Genomic DNA, 18,647 nt, shown 5'->3' with positions numbered 1-18,647 from the left:
AAATAAACGAAGCCTGGTTATAATATATCGTTATCAATTGTTACCAAGGCGCCACAATGGTCACCCGTGACCACCAATAAGATAAACGATCCATTGGGGAAGAATGTTGTCTTACGTCATCAATTTATTATTATTTTGCGATTATATGCTTCGAATAATAAAAATACTCTCGTGGCGTCCTGAGCGAAACATATGATTTCGGCGTGGCAGTCAAAGTGTTAACACTTCACAGACCGATAGCCGATTAATCGGCTTTTTGTCGCCGACGCTTACCGACCGATAGCCTATTAATCGGCTTTTTGTCGCCAACAATCTTTCTCATTATTTGAGCAGTAATTTGTTATTTAGTGCTAAGGTACCTTGCTCAGTTGCGTCAATTACGTTGCTTTGTAAGCTCCTACAATTTTATACCAATTTGAAAAACTTACCGTTCGCGATGAACGAAAAGAATAGTATTGGAGATCCTAAACCGAAACACAGCCGGCGCCGAGGAGAATCCGCGCCTGAGCTGCCGGTCGGACGTGCGTATGCTGTTGAACCGCTAGCGGTCAGTAAAGTGTTAACTGTTTGAGTCGCTGGGGTCTTTGAAAAAAGGGTCGAAAAATCTCGAACATCGTGATAGCGCTCGTCATATTTGTTATTTTTATGACATACATCTATATTACTATACATGCGTACTATTAGTTTATAAATATTTCAAGTTTTATTCAATAAACGTTAATGAGAAGATAAGAATGAAATACACAATACAGTTACTTGTCCGTAGCGTTCAAATGTACTGGGTCTTTTCGACACAAAATCCAAACAGCGCGATCACGCTGCTTGCCACTCAAACGGTTATCTTCGGAAAGAGATTATTCCTGTGAATCGTTAGCACTGGAATGACGCACCTTTTTCAGGATTAATACATTCGAACGTATATATGTTCGTGACTGGTGTGCATAACGGTACGCTATTGAGAATATTACGCAATTACGCTGGTCGATCCGTACGGTAATGCATCGCATTTGTAGTCGATCTTTTTGTTCGATCTCTTCAGTTGATCCGTACCGACGATCAGAAGACAGTAAAGCGAAAAGCGAACGTAAATAGTTGCAAGTGTTTGTCGAGACCTCGAGACCAAAGTATACGACGTAAAGGTAGACGAGAGCAACGCTATTTATGTGCAGATGCAGATGAGCGATGCAAAGTTATTAAGAATTTGCATTTTTTAATATGTGATATCTGATACTTGTATTTTAATTAGTAGAATTATGTGCGTTGCGTCATTAAGCTTGACGTAGATAACGACGATAAAACATTAGTATCAAGATTTTAGCTTTTAATTACAAAGTAGAAATTGCATGTTATTGTTGTTATTTCGTATAATTATAAAATTACCTTTTATCTTCTGTATTTAGTTTTACGAAATTACAAACAAATATAATTACTCGGAATTATATTTTTAATTAAATATTGAACGATCGTTACGATTATATAAGCGCGATTGATGATTCTGTAAATGTACATTTTCAATAATGAAATCCGCCCGTGTGTTCTATATTATTGGAAATACAAAGCTGCCGAAATTACATTTCTCGAAAGTTAGAAATATAATACACTGCATCATAGATCAATATATTAATTAATTAATAAATTAATATATCCTATAAATCTTTTAATCTTAACACAACACGTTCACAGAATACTAATAATTCACTAGTACCAAGCTCTGTTTGAATATTTAACAGAATTTGAATTTTCCATAAATTAATATCGATAATAAAAGCATGGTATAGAATATGCCAATGGTATCGACTTTTCATATTGCATCGACGATGACCGATTGACACACTATCAAAAATATCATATTTCAACCGTATACTACTTCAACGAAGCTCGAGCTTTTTACTTCTCTCAAATATCTTAGGTTTCCGTTGCAGTAATTGCGATATATATATAGTTTCCCGCTTCTTTGATTTTACGACTTATATGATACATAAAATTATAAATATGACATTTGTCTATGATCTACGTTACATCGTACTTCAAAGGCGCTGCTCCATCAAAAACGAAAATACTGACTTCTCACACGATCTTCGTATTACAACAAATCCAAAGCATTTCTTCCAATAATTAAATATAATCTTTCCTATTAGAATTCGCTCATGTCTCTTAATTTCCCTTAGAAAATTATTTTTATTAAATAAATTATTATTATTAAATAATAAAAAAAAGAAAAATATCGAGATAAAAAATAGCCACAACATGGCAAGATCACTCGACTTGACGAACAAACGCTTCGAGGTCTCCCTCTTCCAACTTTATGCGCGTGTTATCCGATCAAAATTTTCATTGTAAGTTGCATCGAAACGGGAGGAAAACACGGGGCGCTGTGTTTCGCACGAAAGTGGAACTCCGAAGGCGAAGTTGGGTGCAAGCATCGGCGGAGAAGGTGGAGAACAAAACGTCATGAACTACGATCGTTTGGAGCAGGTCTCGTCTCGATGAATCGTGCCGGCGTTGAAAGCCAATGGGGCCCCGAAACGAGTTCCAAGAAGAAAGACAAAGAGCCTCGTAATGACAGGAAAGAGATCCAACGCAGATGGCAGGGGCGACCGGAGGGATGGTGCAAAGACGTTCGCCCTCGGCGAAAGCTAATTTGACTTCGCACTTCTATTCGACGTGTTCCTGGCAAGCTGCACGCCTCGATTACAAAGAAGACAAAGGGGGGAAACGTGTCTCTGTGTGACCGGTGAAAACGATCCTCGAAAAAGTTTGTGGAACTCGAGCCGGTGAGACCCAGACCAACAACTACGCATCGCTTAGCTTCTATCCGCGAGATTTTTCCAGGTACTAGAACTCAGCAACGAAGAACAGCGGAGAAGGTGAACGACGAGACGAAGGATCGTTTTAATCTTAACCCTTAGAAGCACAAATTGGATTTCAGTAATTTGACTAGTCCGAATTGTACACTGCAGAGAACAAAAGGCCCAACTATCGAAGAATTTAGAGAAAGAATTTCGATAACACTTTCGATAAATACTATTTATTTATCGCGTATGACGTAGTATTCTGCATTGTATTATATTATTAGGTCGTCCGAAAAGTTTCTTTCGTTTCATAAAGTGATAATAGATAGACAACAATTTCTGTTTTATATTATTTTATTGAATTAGGTATGATCCATTTCGTTCTATTTCTATTATTATATTCGTGCATAATAGCTAACATAAAATAATAATAAATAAAATATAATAAAAGCTAATATAAAACAAAAAACATTGTGCGTCTATTATTTCTTTATAAAACGAAAGAAACTTTTCGGACAACCTAATACATCAGATGAATGCATCGTAGTGTATACATATTATATATGAATATTTATTAATTTTAAAAAAGTTTCATATCGAGAGATTTATATTACTTTCCTTCTTTATGTTTATTTAAAATTCAGCTTAATCATGTTTGGTGTTCGCTTATTGTCCTTTGAAATTTAATATTTACAATCCGTGAATATATATTTTTCATTTCCAACTTATTAATATTGTAAGTATTGATTCCAAGTTACAAAATTATCGAGCTTCAACCACTTGTGGCATGTGCCCTTTGGTCGAAGATTAATGGCTTTTGGCACTCCATTTTCAACCTGAGAGAAAAAAGAACTCGAGCGACGCTACTAATTGCCGGGAAATATAGGGACAACCAATGATCTTGAAATATTATTAATTCGTTGTTCGCGCTTCGTCACGGCGGTTAAATAGCGGAGAAGTTAATGAATGGAGTTAAGGATGCCTCATTATCCGGCTCGGTGAAAAGATGAATTATTCATCGTGTCATAGGCGCGGCTGAGGAACCGTAAAAAAGGTTGGAAACAACTCTGCCAAGTATCGAAGATTTTCTCTCGCAGTCTTTCGTTGACTACGGACGACGACGGTTTCGTAAGCATTAGGTTAATAACTAAAAAAAACTGACCTAAAAAATAACTAATAAAAAGCAAAAACGTCGCGACGTATATGAAAAAAAAAAGACACACTCACATTGGTTTTAGAGGTTCGAACAATACACGATTCGACTCGAAACTTTCTCGAATTTGTAATAAACGTTTCACGAGAGAAACAACGCGATATTGTCACCATTGTGAATATTCATCGAGAGGAAACGAACGCGATGAGGACTCAGTGACTAAGCGGAAGAACTCGTGCTGTTATTATCTCGAGGACAAATAGGTCAGGATGAAAACGCTAATTATCGAAGCACGTTAATTGTTAGACCACGTTGCATTAGACCAATGATGGAAACATAGAATTTCTAAGGTTTATTGATTCCAAAATAAAAGAAAAAATATACCAGGGTGCAATTTCACCCGTAAACGCGATTTTCTTCGAACATAGAGCTTTTAAGAATTAATAAAAGAAAACATGCACAACAGTACACATAGAAGCAATGAATCGTAATCGTTGCGGCTTCTTCATTTTATTAATAAAAATTACTCGCTGTAGAAAACATAGAATTTCTAAAGCTTATTGATTCCAAAATAAAAGAAAAAATATACCACCGTGCAATTTCACCCGTAAACGCGATTTTCTTTGATCATAGAGCTTTTAAGAATCAATAAAAGAAAACATGCACGACAGTACACATAGAAGCAATGAATCATAACCTTTGCGGCATCTTGATTTTATTAATAAAAATTACTCGCTGTAGAAAACATAGAATTTCTAAAGCTTATTGATTCCAAAATAAAAGAAAAAATATACCACCGTGCAATTTCACCCGTAAACGCGATTTTCTTCGATCATAGAGCTTTTAAGAATTAATAAAACATGCACAACAGTACACATAGAAGCAATGAATCGTAATCGTTGCAGCATCTTGATTTCATTAATAAAAATTATTCGCTGTAACATTTATATATGCCAGCATATTCCTCCGTAATTACAATGCATAATACGCATTATTTCTTGAATAGATTCTGGAACAGACAATTGCCGGCGATTTGTAAAAGACATTTCTGTAATAGACATTCCACGGATTCCTGGCCAAATTCATTCCACCGCGTCACCTGACAAATATTTGTCTAACTACCACACGCTTCAGGGTCCATTCTAGTTGCTTTGTGTCCCAGATAAAACCCAGTCGCGGAACTCCGTTTCTTTCCTCCCGTGTCGAATAGAGACCATTGCGAAACCAGTCTGTGTCGAACGCGAAGGAAAGCGAACGTCGCGTTAAGTCATCCACTGCGGGGGACTTGGACGTAACTGAAAGTTTGTCGTGATTTCGCGTTTGTCGTCATCAGCCTACTATTATTAGAGAAGAGTCGCGCGTCAACCTGTCGCGTGAAACATCGAAAAATAGCCGCGTATTGTCCGCTTCACGTTCCCGTCCTTTTGGAATGCCGTCCTCGTCCAATAGGCAAACGTGCGTATCATTGGAAATATGAAGCGATACCCAGTGACACGAACCTATAAATTTATCGCTATTTCTTTGTTACTGGGTTGTAACATACATACGTTTGTATATGAGACTTACAGGAGCCAGACAGAGAAACTTTTTGTTCAACTGAATAAAATTTCATTACACGACTACACGATCAATATTCGACGAATGTATCAGTATTACATAAATGATAGTAAATTCTACGATTAATTATCTATATAGAAATACCTGAAATTGAAATATCTCCACCTCGGTTTTATTCCAAGAAACGAAGACTCGTAATATTCTAAGAAAATCTTCCTGCATAATTCAAACGATAAATTAAAATACAATAAAATTCCTTGAAACGAAGAAATGTTACAACACCAGAAAAACACGATTATATAAAAAAACAACCGGGCTTTGAAATAATTGCATCGACGCGATACATACAACAGCGACAATAAATTGATTAAAACTGAAGACTGTTCATGCGATTAATCCCAATTTCTTCTTTTTCTTTTCTTTTTTTAAATTTTCATTATATATATTAACGATCATATTAGATAATTTCGATAGAAGCTAGCGAACGGCCGGCAATTAAAGACTAAAAATAATTAAATCCTAGGTAGATGGTTAATTGCCGAAACTCGATGGAGAAATACGGCCGGGTAGAAAAAAGAAACGATAGTAATTTATTGCATGGTACAGGTTTGCGAACGGTTGAAATAACGGCGGTCAGTTTATTCGATTTCCTCGCGTCCAGTCGGCTGGTTCAACTAAAATAGTGGAACAATTAACGCAACTATTAAAATCCCTAGCGGCTATTAAGGGCACACTCCATTAAAAATGGATTAACGTTTTGTATTCAAATTACTGTAAATTATGCGGAATAGAGGGCACGGCTTATCGGAAAACCGATTGCAATGAGGAAACGGGCAAATAAATAGCATCGATGTTCACTGTCTTCTTCCACGTTGCTGCTGGTGATCGAGACGATCCTAACGCATTCCGTATTTATCACTTTAAGGCAGATTGTTCACTGCCGATTGCAAAGTAGCCTTGTCGCGTGACTCGAATTAATTCGATTGCTCTTTCTAATTGTGTATAAACGATCTTTTAGCGAAGAAATAGGAACTACCTAAGCTCGAAGAATTTTGAAATAAAACTACGGATTTTTATGCGTTTGTAGAAAATTTGAAAGTACAAAATTCCACCGAATGCACGTAATATGACAAAAATATATAAATAGCGAAAATACAAAGCTTTCTACAATAGCTGATAGGTAAAACTATTTCCAAGCGAGATTGCAATTTGTTAATTATATTCTGAAGGATATGAATTAGCATAAAGATCCACAGTCTAATTATAATACTGAGTTTCCTGGATTTTATTTTCTCAATCTCGCTTTCGCTTCGATCGAGAAACGACTTTTAATGTTTCAAAAAAATCTTCAGCATAAAATCGAAAGGGGAAATTACATGTGTCGTTTTACGATTATATTTCCTCTTGTTAAGTTTCCTTTGGATTTTGAGAAATTTAAGGAACCATAGAAATACGTGTGTCGGTCAAAAATGACAAACAGCATTCGCAACAAAAATCAAGTCAGCAGTCACGCACACCAGTGCACATGGTTATACACATGCAACGGGCTATGCAAACGCAGCCTGTGGAAGAAATGAACTGGGACCTTGCACGAATGACTAGTCACTGAATCATTCGCGCAATAATCATCCAGGCGGCAGTTTACGCGAAATTCATTCGACTGCGTACATCGTGTTCGTCTTCGTTCTACATACACCTACCGTTCCTTAGTATCAGCATACTTTATTCAACATTAATCACAGCGATGAAATAACGATGAATCGATCATTCATACTTTCTACCTTTTTCTACAAGGCTAAAAACCTAATATTATACGATCTAATATTACAGACAATATTTGATTATTACAGAGAAGAAAACCATGGCGCTTCAATTTATCCGTAACGTTCCAATTAAAAATATATCTCGTGAAGAATAAACAAGTGTCTAGATACTTTTAAACGATAACGTAGTTACATGTGAAAACGTTTAACATGAAAACGTCAAAGAACAAAGAACGGTATTTACGCTTTTAAATTAATCCGTGTCACGGTTTCATCTCTCTTTGTTTGTAGGAAATCGGCGACGATGCTGGAAAGAATAGAAATTCGTTGTAACTTTACGTCGTGACAATGAATCCGATAGCTTTCACGACAAAGTTTCGATTATCGAGGCAAACAGACTGATATTTCTCCATTTACAAACGCTGCAGGCGCTGGTCGACATCATATCGTTCAACGTTCTGTATTGTTGGCGATCGCTTACTCGTCACTTGCAATTGAAAATTTATATACACCTACACGTACGCAGTATCGGCGGACACGGTTACTAGGGACACGCGTTATGCCACGATTGTGCCTGGAAATTGATTAGCCCATTCATACTTTCGGCTCACCCTGCCAACCATTCATAGTTGCTACGTGTCTCTTCGCTTAGTACCAACCGCTACGATGAATTTTCCCTCGACATGTACCGCGTACACTACGAACTATAAGTTTTCGGTTGCTAAGTATTAAGTTTGTGTAAAAAGAATATTGTACGAGGTTAATGGCGAATTAATGGGGAAAATTTGAAGTGTAAAAGGAAACTTCTAATGAAAGAAAAATAACTAATGAAGTGTATTATGCGTGTGGTTTTATTGAAAAGATTAAGCGATGGTATATATCGAAAATGTATGATCAACGACGCAAATAATACTGTACTTTGCTCCAGCTGACTCATGCAGTTTATTTTAAGAAACATTTTATCACCTGACGTATTAGCAACGATTCAGTCAACAGTTATTCATGAGTCTCTCAACTACCAATGGCAATGTGTCAAATATAACAAAGCGACAACTCTTTTGTTGCTTAGAGGCACATCGAGAAACATTTTTTCCTACGTTCGACCTTGTAACCAAGAAAAATTTTGCCCGATATAACTACGATACGGTATCGTAAGGCAGATAACGACACGACGTATGCCAATGACGAATCGTATTTAGATATCTTTGAAAACAGTTTCCGAAAGTTGAAATTGAAAATGAAATTTTTCTATCAAGATCTTTGGATTCAAATTCATCGTTTCGTATTCAGATTCAGACATTCAAATTCGTATTTCCATATTTAGATTCAGATGTTTAAATTTAAATTCAAATTCAAACTTCCCTAACGAAAATTCAATTCTCTATAATCAAATTTGAAGTTTCAAACGTGACATCACATTTTTAATATCTGGTCCAAATTTAAAGTTAAATTTTCACGCGCAAACTCGAATCTTCAACTTTACGTACAAATTTAATAATCGAGATTCGAACTTGCAAATCTAAATTCAAACTTCCAACTAAAATTCCCGTATTTTACATTATTAACCGCTGTTTCGCGTGACCAAAGCTATCTTCTTACACGCACTTCTTAAAGGTTGCGAGTACTTTAATTCGACGATGTGGAACAAGCCAGCCAATGTTAACCCGGTGACACCGTTTTTGAATTAGTCCTATATCAATTCCGATATTTATGGGATTATATCACGGCTATTATCTCCAGTTAATCTCCTCTCTTTCAGTATCATGAGATCTGTTAGTTTTCAATTTGCACGCGCCTGAAATACACCGGCGTAAGTATGATAGATGCGTGGAGGTAACTACGAATATTTATGCTAATTTCTTAAGCTCCTTGATAGACGGGTTCACGAGGGAACACGGATAAACCGTCTGAAACCGTGACAGAAGAGAAACAGCGAACACATCGATCGTTGTCCGCGGATTATCGTCGTAATTCTCGCGTACAAACGATTCCGTCTCGTAGTTTCACCCGCAATCACAAACTCGAAAACTGCTCTTTCATAACACCGAATATTCAATTTATATCTGCGCTAATTATGAGTTTACTTTTCCAAACGCGAGTATTATTATCATTATGCTGAATTTTTTTATCGATCATATTAAAAACCTTCCGTATATTTTTTTAACACAATTTTTGCTTCTAATTAGAAGACACTTCGTAAAGTGAACTTATAACAATTTTCTAGAAGCACCTATCTAACTGAAAAATAAACCCATAAGCGTTTCATTGAAAAGTAACGAAATAAGAAAATTTCGGAATAAATGAAAAAACTGTTCATTAGTAATCTTTTACAAATTGGTTAATATGCAAGTGTTAAAAACGTTTCGAGTAATGTAATTGGCATTCGGTATAATTCATGAATAAGACATAATTAATATTATCATAAGAGATAACGAAATTCGTAGAACGTAGCTAGACATACACTTATCATTTTCTCAGAATTATCTCTCACAGAATTCTGGATCAAGTAAAAAATAAATTAAATCAGAAACTTACGTCGTACACTTGCTAGAAACTAAAAAATGACGAACGAAAAATGTCATCAGATATTTCACCAAAGTTTAAGATGTAATAATAAATAATTATGTTTCGTAATTACTCAAAGTAAATAATCTCTGCAATCGACTTTTGAAATCGACTTTAAAAAAAAAAAGTTATACACCTTTAAATCTAAAGATACAATGAAAGTCACTCACACTTGAAGAAATACAATAGCACGGAATTATGGATAGTGTCGCGCACGGTGATAATTTTCGATTAGCCGCGCGAAATCAAAGGGCGAAAATTTCAAGGCGTGGTGAACGAACGAGAAACACACTCGTGTACAATGATAAACGCTCAAACATTCCTACCAAGGCAAACGGAAGCGCCACATCGCGACAAGGATAAACGCGCAATAAGAAGGTCACGTGAGCCCTCGGCCATTCAAAAACCGAACGAAATAAAAATCAACCTTTCAATGATTATCGGCGATATTACTGCGATCCATCGCAGCAACTTTCCAACGTTTCTCCCCTCGCAAGCTATAAAATAACTCACGCGTGCAATCGAAAGTATGTAATTTCGTATAGCACCGTTTTTAAATCGTTGAGGGTAACGTATCGTTGCATGGCTCGTTTACGCCACCCGACGTTATAAAGAACGAGCCTATCAGACGCTCGAATAATCAGCACGAACGAAAACGAGCCACCACAAGAAAGAAGATTTCGACGAGAAATCCTAGCAAATATACAAAGAATAGGGAATTACGTATATTCGCGAAGTATACAAAAAAAGCTCACCCTCCCACTCAGTTTTTATCCCCAACGAAATTGAGGTTATGTTTTACCTGTCACGCGTTCTTGTTCTCCTCGGTGGGTTTCGTCTTACTCCGTGCAACCTCGACGGCCTTTTCGGCGACACACTTAAACATTATCTTTTCCACCACTACCCGGTTTGTATCTCTCCGTTGGTCGACGCACTAGCACTAGTTTGACACACTGATTCCCTAAGTCACAAAATCGTATCGAACAGCTCTCCACTCATGTGATCACAGAAGGGCACACGCGCACGCGTCCTCCCTCATGGAGCGACGATCATTCGGCGAACTGACCCAGACTGTGATTCAGCGCGCTGGAGAGAGTCGTTCGGTCGTTCCCCGGCAGCGTAAAAGCGCGAACTCGGACGGAGAAGGACGAACGAAGTCGAACCATCACGGACGTGCACGAACGCGTCCGATCAAGCATGCGCCGCCGGCCTAATGCTTATCCGACACCACGCTGCTTTCGTGGTCGAGGGGTGTCGCGTGACCACGAAGTCGCGAAACACTATACTGTCTGGCACGAAGGCTATTGCTGTTATCTTTTTTCTTTCGTTCTTGATCGTGAGATTTACCATAGGCCATAAGCTGTAGAGCACTGAAAAAACGAGAGCGCGAATTGTCGTCTCCCTTCACTCTCGATCTTTCACGGAACTCTGATTCTTTTTTCTATCGTGAATAGCAATGAACCTGATAGAAGCGAAAAACTCGATACTTATATGTATTGTATTCTGTTTACTCGATATACACCGTTGGTATTGATTAATCTATATAAAACTGCCTCCGAAATCTTTGGATTTAAGAAAACATTCTTATTTTTTGGGAAATGACGACATATTATCGTAGTCATCAATTTTCAGTTCGTCTTGTATTTTTACTGTTTCTTATAATATTTCGACCAAGCAGTATTTGTAACAATATCCTTGAGAAGTTTCACGAAAACAATTCGAATTAAAAAACAAGCCGAGCAAAAGAAACTCATATATAAGCAAAAAACAGCAATGTAAAAATATATTAGCATACTTTATACTATTTCATCTTCCCCGCCCACCAAAGGTATACCTACATATGTCACACAACATATTATCCTTTTTTCACGTTTGGGCAACAAACGCAACTTAAAAAAAGTAAAGAAACTAAATATTTCCGTAACAATGCCGTGTAAGAGGACGGTAGCTACGTAGCGTAACGGAGTTTCACCGAAAGCGAGAACGTGTAACCTTACATACGTGTTCTTCCTAATAGACACACCGATGCCCGTTCTCACGTATTTTTCTGTCCCCAAGCCGAGAGAGAAAGCTCTCGCGACCAGATTCCGATGGAATGCATACCGTAGGCAGTAATCCGCCCGCGCTCACCTCGTTCACGAGTCTCGTTTCAACTCGCGACGAGGAGGATACGCGTAAACGCGCGTGCCAGAGAATCGCGAACCGATACATCCTGATCCAGCAAGCCTGATCGAACGCAACTGGCGTATACTATAAGTACATATGCCGGGTACACCCGGTTTATGCCCGTCGTTGTCGAGTTCGTCGTTCCAGGCCGCAAGAGCTGCTCTCCTTTGTAGATCGAGGTGTTACGCGATACGAATGTGTAACACGATACATCCTTCAACACGAAGAAGCGTATACTGGAGTGCACAGGCCCAGCCTGGACATCGAGGAACTTTGTCGAGTCGCTCGCGCGTGAAGCGAAGGAATATCGCTTTTCGTCGAGCTTTCCTTCCTCCGGTTGTCTCTCTTCTCCTCCTTCGTCTTTCGTCGATGTCAAGCTTTTACTGCTAACCTGTCACACTCGATTTGCTTTTGGAAAGATCCCTTCGATATGCAACACCACGACTCGATACTGCCTACTTTACATATCAGTACCATTAATTATAGATTATAGGAATACCGTCGAATTATCTCGGTAATTGACCGAGTAAAATTAATTGCGTTTATTGGCCACGCGAACGAACCATTCTAGAAAATTACGAGATGCATACACGGTCGGTTAGTAATTTTGTTTATCTTTCGCTGGTTATTTATGATACAAAAATTTGTAATTACTTTCTCTTAACTTTCTTATAGATTCAAAATTAGTAGGTCTCTAGATATCTTGAACCTTGCTTTACTTCCAATTTTTTATTCTTATTATTAAAATATGCCGCAAATGTCTCTATAATTTGATTCAAAGTGTCGAATATTCTACCTTGTTAGAAAGTTTTATAAAGATACAGATAAATAAAAATGATAACATTTTTTCATTTAAATTATTTAATAGGTAGTAATTCTTTCCTAAATTGCAACTTTGCAATTGATTATTCCTAAATACGTATACATATGCATTTTTATGCATGCTAAAACGAACTGGTACTGTTTTAAGATTTCAGAATCAATTGTAGTTCGTTCTAACATTACTCGCTGTATAATTATTATTATATACCGATGGAATTCCAACATCGATCAGAACATCGTGGTATATGTATCCTGCAAGTTTCCCTTTCGTTTATCGGTCACGCATTTCCTTTTTAATGACACGCAGACTGATAGCGCAGACGCGATCGCGTCGCTGCCATACAGCGACGAACATATTCCAAGAGTACCATTATCGTAATATCCGTTTCGGTCGTCGCATCTGATAAGATAGGATAGGAGTGTATAACGCCGCCTACATCAACCGGATGAATGAAACCTGGACCACTCATCCTATCCCCTCTCTTTCTCTCTCTCTCTCTCTCTTTCCACGTTTCTCTCGCATTTGATTTATTTTTGGCACCGTAAAACTTTCATCCGATAATTTATCAAGGAAAACTATGGAAGTTCAAAGTACAATATTCGCATCGTGAAAGCACGCATTACTCAAAACAATTAGGGATTTACAACGAACCGAGACACGAGGCAAACATTAAGAAGTTTTGTAATGGAGTAATATATTACCAACTTTCACATCGATACAGAAATTTCTGGACTATTTTCTAAAATAAATTCTCGAGCTTCATCGTTTTGACAAAGTATAACGATGGTTAACAGCATCGATACAGTCGACGATAATCGATAAAACGATAGTGAAGGCTAATAACCAATTATCCTCGAATAATATTGTATTGTATTTTAACGAGTTGACAATGAGAAATATAATTTATTCTCCGTAAAACCGATGTCAAATCTTAGCACGATATCGCGCATTATTCGCAAGCGAAAGAAGAATCGAATAATCTCCGGAGAAGCGTGATTAGTTTTTTCGAAGGTCATACGAAGGTCAAATACCGCGGCATAATTTTTACCACACACACCAGTGGATACAGCTCGTTATTTCCCGTAAGAAACTACGTAGCTATTTGTATAGGAGAAGCATTAATTTTACCAATTAAAGCGACTGGAGCCCAAATGGCTCGATTAATGAAAACGGCGGTAGAAACACGAAGAGGCATTTCAAGTCAACTAAATAATAGCTTCTGCCTGATAAACAGATTTCACGTTACCTGAACGAGCTCGCCTGAATTCCAGTAACTTGATGAACCCAAACACGGTTTAACACATTCTTCTCTATACTTTCCTATATAAATTCGTTCGAATAAAGCAGACGCGGAAGAAAATCAAAGTGTCAGAAAAATTCATTACACGCAACCATGTATATTTCCCATGATTAAATATTCCAATGTAACTTTCTCGTTCGAATTTCACATTCCACAAAACGTTCGCCTTTGCATCCTTTACCGTGGACAACTTGTCTAATTTACCTACTCCCCCTGGTAATGAGACACTGTGCGAAATCCATTTGGAAATTGGAATGGAAGGTCGCGTGTAATTGCATAAGAGAGATGAAAAAGCTGGTCGAAGAATGAATCGGCAAGGCACCACGACCAAACGTGCAAAAATTCCACTCCCCCAGTCAACAGTGGCGCGCCAAAAAGGCTCGTTTAAAGTGTCCAAGGAGCTTTATGCACGTTTCCCGTGAGTTTACCTGTACAACGGATCAAAGAGAGCTGGCTGGAAGAGCGGAGGTTGCCCGGCGAAAGAGAAAGGAGCGTGAAAGAGAGAAAGATAGAGGAGAGAGAGAAAGAGAGAGAGAGATGCAAGCGGCTACAGGATAGGTAAGAGAGATACGGTCGTTGGCCGGTTCAGGCAAGGCTGCTGGCAAGGAGAACCAGGGCTGTAGTTGCAAATAAAACAGACGGGTGCATTCTCCATCGACACCGGTGTGTAATAACGGAGTAGCTTCGATAAAATATACGCGAGTACTTTCGTTGTTTTCCGAAGTAGCCGGGTGAACCGGTTCCAGAATAAAAAGGCTCGTTTGGTTACCGTTAAAAATCCTCTTACTCGAGAGCACCACAGAGAGCAACAAGAACGTGATAACAATAGGAACACGTTGCATTAGGTTTCGTTTAATTCTAGCATGTATTATTAAATGGTATTAGGACACTTAGTTCGCGAGTCACGCAGGAGATAAACTCAGCAACCTCGTCGTGTTTAATGAACGTGATTGGTGAACTGGTCGTTTGATTGGTCAAAAATTAAATCGTTCATGCATTTCCATGGTAAAAAAAAAAATTAAAACGAGTAATGGTAGAAGGGGCAAATTGCATCAGGTTTCGCTTAATTCTTATACGTTTACCGCTAATCGTACGTATTAGAACAAATATTACTTTGTGAATCGCACAGAAATTTTAAACTGACCAGTTCCATCAACGAAAAATTGAACAATCACGCACATTGCCATAAAAATGAATAAATCTTGATTCGTGATCTATGATTCGTTTACTGGAATACTTTAACAAATTATATTTTATTTAGTATTTTACGTTGCACATTTACTCCACGTAGAAACAGTTCACTAGGGTAGCAGAATTTCAATCTGATTTCTTCGAGGAATTTTCATTCTACAGAACACGTAGTAGTTACAAACTCTTAGCGTTCATTTCTCAATGATGCGATTATTGGAATAAAATAACGAGAAAATGAAAACAGTGGGAAGCATCCAATTTGTATGAAACGGCGTATTTTGTCCAGACACGGTAAGCGTTCTAATACGTACGCGACGTATAGTTAGGGGCGAGATAAAAAAAGGTTTCGCATGGTGGTAATAACGTTGCATTTATTAAGAGACGGATCATAGAAGCGCGATGATAATACTCGTCGTTTAGCTATCTAAATTATCACCATGGGCAACGAATAAGATGAAACTCATGATCGAGGCAAGTCGACGATATACACAGGTTCGAGAGGTTGGTTCGTAGATGAGGATACGAAATTAGAGCGCGTTCAGGTGAAAATAAGAAAGAAAAAATATAGTAGCGCGTATAACGATGATGCAAACTATTCCACGCTTTCACAACAAGCGCTCCTTAACATTAATCATAGCCGCCGTTCTTAACTAGATCGAATCGATTTATTATCGATGTCTCAAGGTATTCTTCGAGATCTATTCATTGCATGTAAGTTCAATGGTATTCGTAACTTTTCATTCTGCCAAATGATATAAATTTCGCATTTTGCCTCGAACGAAATAAGAACGGAAATTTCCATGGAACGTCGTGTAATTATTTAACCTGTTGATTGAGCTATAGCTTAACCAGAGAATTTTATAATCGAGAGATTAAAACGCGATTTAAACAAATAAATTTCAGTTCAATCAGTCTTAACCTTTGCAAATATTCATTAATACGAGAAAATATCCAAACGCTCGTGGAGACGTTTTACGAGTACTATATTGTATATTCTATGTGTTATATGACACACTTTGAAATTTCATTAGCACTTTAATGAGTCTCGACTATCATAATTATATCGGTGAAGTTTGAAGCAAATTTAATAACATACATGGAAGCTGCAAGATATTTAGTGCGAGTATATATTCCACAGAGAGCATAGAGAAGATATTTAAACAGTCAATTATCCGCTATATTAATAAACCTTCACGTTCAGTTGGATTCTCTTTAAAACATTTATTCCATTCATGCTTTATACCAATTTTATACTAAATATATATTTGCAATGAAATCTATATAAATTTTCAAATTGACTTTAAATTTTATCTCCATCTTCAGTTTTACGTTTTATACGTATAATTGAGGCAGCCGAGTCTCGTGACAGCGCTAATGACATTTCAAAATGTTTTATGTAACACGGCGAACATATACAAAAATCTATTCTATGATAAATGTTCAAACGTGTCGAAAGAAAAATAAAACGCTGGCATCGACTAAACGATCAAGGCTTCCAAACTTTCGAAACTTTTAAGACGTATCGAAATTTTAAAGACTCAAGACTGGAGATATTCTTAGGAAAACTTCGGATCGCTTCCAAGTTGACATTGAAACGCACGTCGCTAGCGATAAGTTGAGCCAGCTACCAGGCCAAGAATTCGAGCTCAGCAATTCCGTTTGGGATTTGAGAAGAGGTATCTTCGCACCGTACACCTCGTGTCAAGGTGCAACGACACTATCCTTTTGTCCTTGAAGTTTCTTTGTATCGATACTCTCTCCAGTACTCTCGGACACTTGCGTACCAAGAATCGATCAAAAAATTCCGCGTTTCAGAGTTATATGGTGAAACGATATCGGGACGAAATTGTTCCTTACGATGACGTTTAGCGTAGCGTCTCCCTTTTACGTAAGATCGAACTTATTATCGGAACTACAGGGGCTACAAAAAGTATTCGTACGCCGTTGTGCTTATTTAAATATCTATGTAATACGCTAGAGAGGATATTAGGTTTAAAGATATTAAGTTTCGTATCAACCAATAGTACTTTTATGCGACCACGAAAACTTGTTTCTATGAAAATTCTACAAAAATTGAGTCACTGTATATCGTGCTCTTGCTATAACTCAATTTACGGAAGTACGTCGTTTTCGGACACTTTCGCGAGAACTGGACATCAATTGCCTATTTGTATAGCGAAAAGAAGAAATTAATAAAACGTGAAGTTGATCGGTTCGACTCTTAAGGGGCTTGCATATAACAAACTTGATTGTTCTGTACAAGGTGGAACGTTGAATCGTAAGATATTCGAAGTTCAGGTATGTCCGGAATATCTTGTTATTACACAGGTTCGAAGCGATTCCAAGTATTAAGATTGTATCGCTAAGCGCGGTGGAAATAAAACGCGTCGCGTACAAAGTGGCACGATGTGGAGAGGAAAAACGAAGAGGGGGTTGAAACGACGTCGATGAGCAAGGAACGAAAGCCGAGTGGTGGGAGGAAAATAAATCGATAAACGCCTCCTATGCGCGCCCGCAGCACGGCGGCTCAATTAATGGAATAATAATGTAGACTAGGCGAGCCGGAGAGAAGGAGTTCCGTTACAAGATATCGGCTGGAATTTAGCAAACAACAATTATCTCCGTTCACTCGTCCGTAACTTTCTCGTTGTCGCGGCGTTGTCTCCTACCTCCGGTAACTAATTCTCATATCACAGATGGTACACCGGTTAAAACTTGGTCCGGAGGCCCGCTGCTACCGGACGAAGTTCATTCGGGCTTGACTTTCGACGATAGCACCAACAGCAACAGCAGAGAGGGGCATTCTGAAACTTAGACAAACGGTGACCGACCCAGAAGCGAACTAGTTGAGTCAACTGACCTAGAAACATCGAGAAACACAGAGGCCGTCGAAATAACTCGAACAGCGGTGGCTAGCCCAGGCTTCGCAGTCGCTCGTACCAGGGCTTTTGTCCATCAAGAGATGGAATTCAGTTAGCAAGATTGCTCCATGCTGACCGTTCGATTTCCTCTGCCGGAAATTGAGAAGAATTTCGAGCCGATAACGAGGTCGAGCGCGATGTTCTCCAGCTCGACCAGTTCTCCACCTACTCTCTCGTTACGAAGCACACGTACAGCCATTCTAAGAATTGATATCTTTCGTTCAAAGATTACCAAAGACACGGGTTCCTACTTATTAAGAAGGCATCGAGCTCGAAATCGCGCTCAATTATGCGGCCAGCTGTGAAACGCGGTTTAGAGAAAAACGAATCATTGGATAATGAAAGAAGTTCGTGAAACGCGGAGAAGAAAAAGATAGAGAGAAAGAGAGAGGAAAAAAAGATAAAAGAAGCGTGAG

At 38.2% G+C, this 18,647-nt stretch overlaps 1 protein-coding gene across 2 annotated transcripts in view; it reads right to left on the bottom strand.

Moving 5' to 3' along the window:
- Positions 1-18,647, bottom strand: part of LOC126869717 (plexin-A4) — a 426,446-nt gene that overhangs the window by 350,204 nt on the left and 57,595 nt on the right. Inside the window, exon 1 of one of the 2 annotated variants that reach the window (XM_050626596.1) lies at positions 10,633-10,919. The exons of the other annotated variant lie outside the window; for it this stretch is intronic. The gene's annotated coding sequence lies outside the window, so the exon portion shown is untranslated. Of the gene's footprint in view, positions 1-10,632; positions 10,920-18,647 lie in introns of those variants that run through there. 2 annotated transcript variants of the gene reach the window in all.

The sequence above is a fragment of the Bombus huntii genome, chromosome 9, assembly GCF_024542735.1.
Source record: "Bombus huntii isolate Logan2020A chromosome 9, iyBomHunt1.1, whole genome shotgun sequence".
Classification (NCBI taxonomy): Eukaryota; Metazoa; Arthropoda; class Insecta; order Hymenoptera; family Apidae; genus Bombus; species Bombus huntii.
This window is presented reverse-complemented; position numbering and strand designations above follow the sequence as displayed.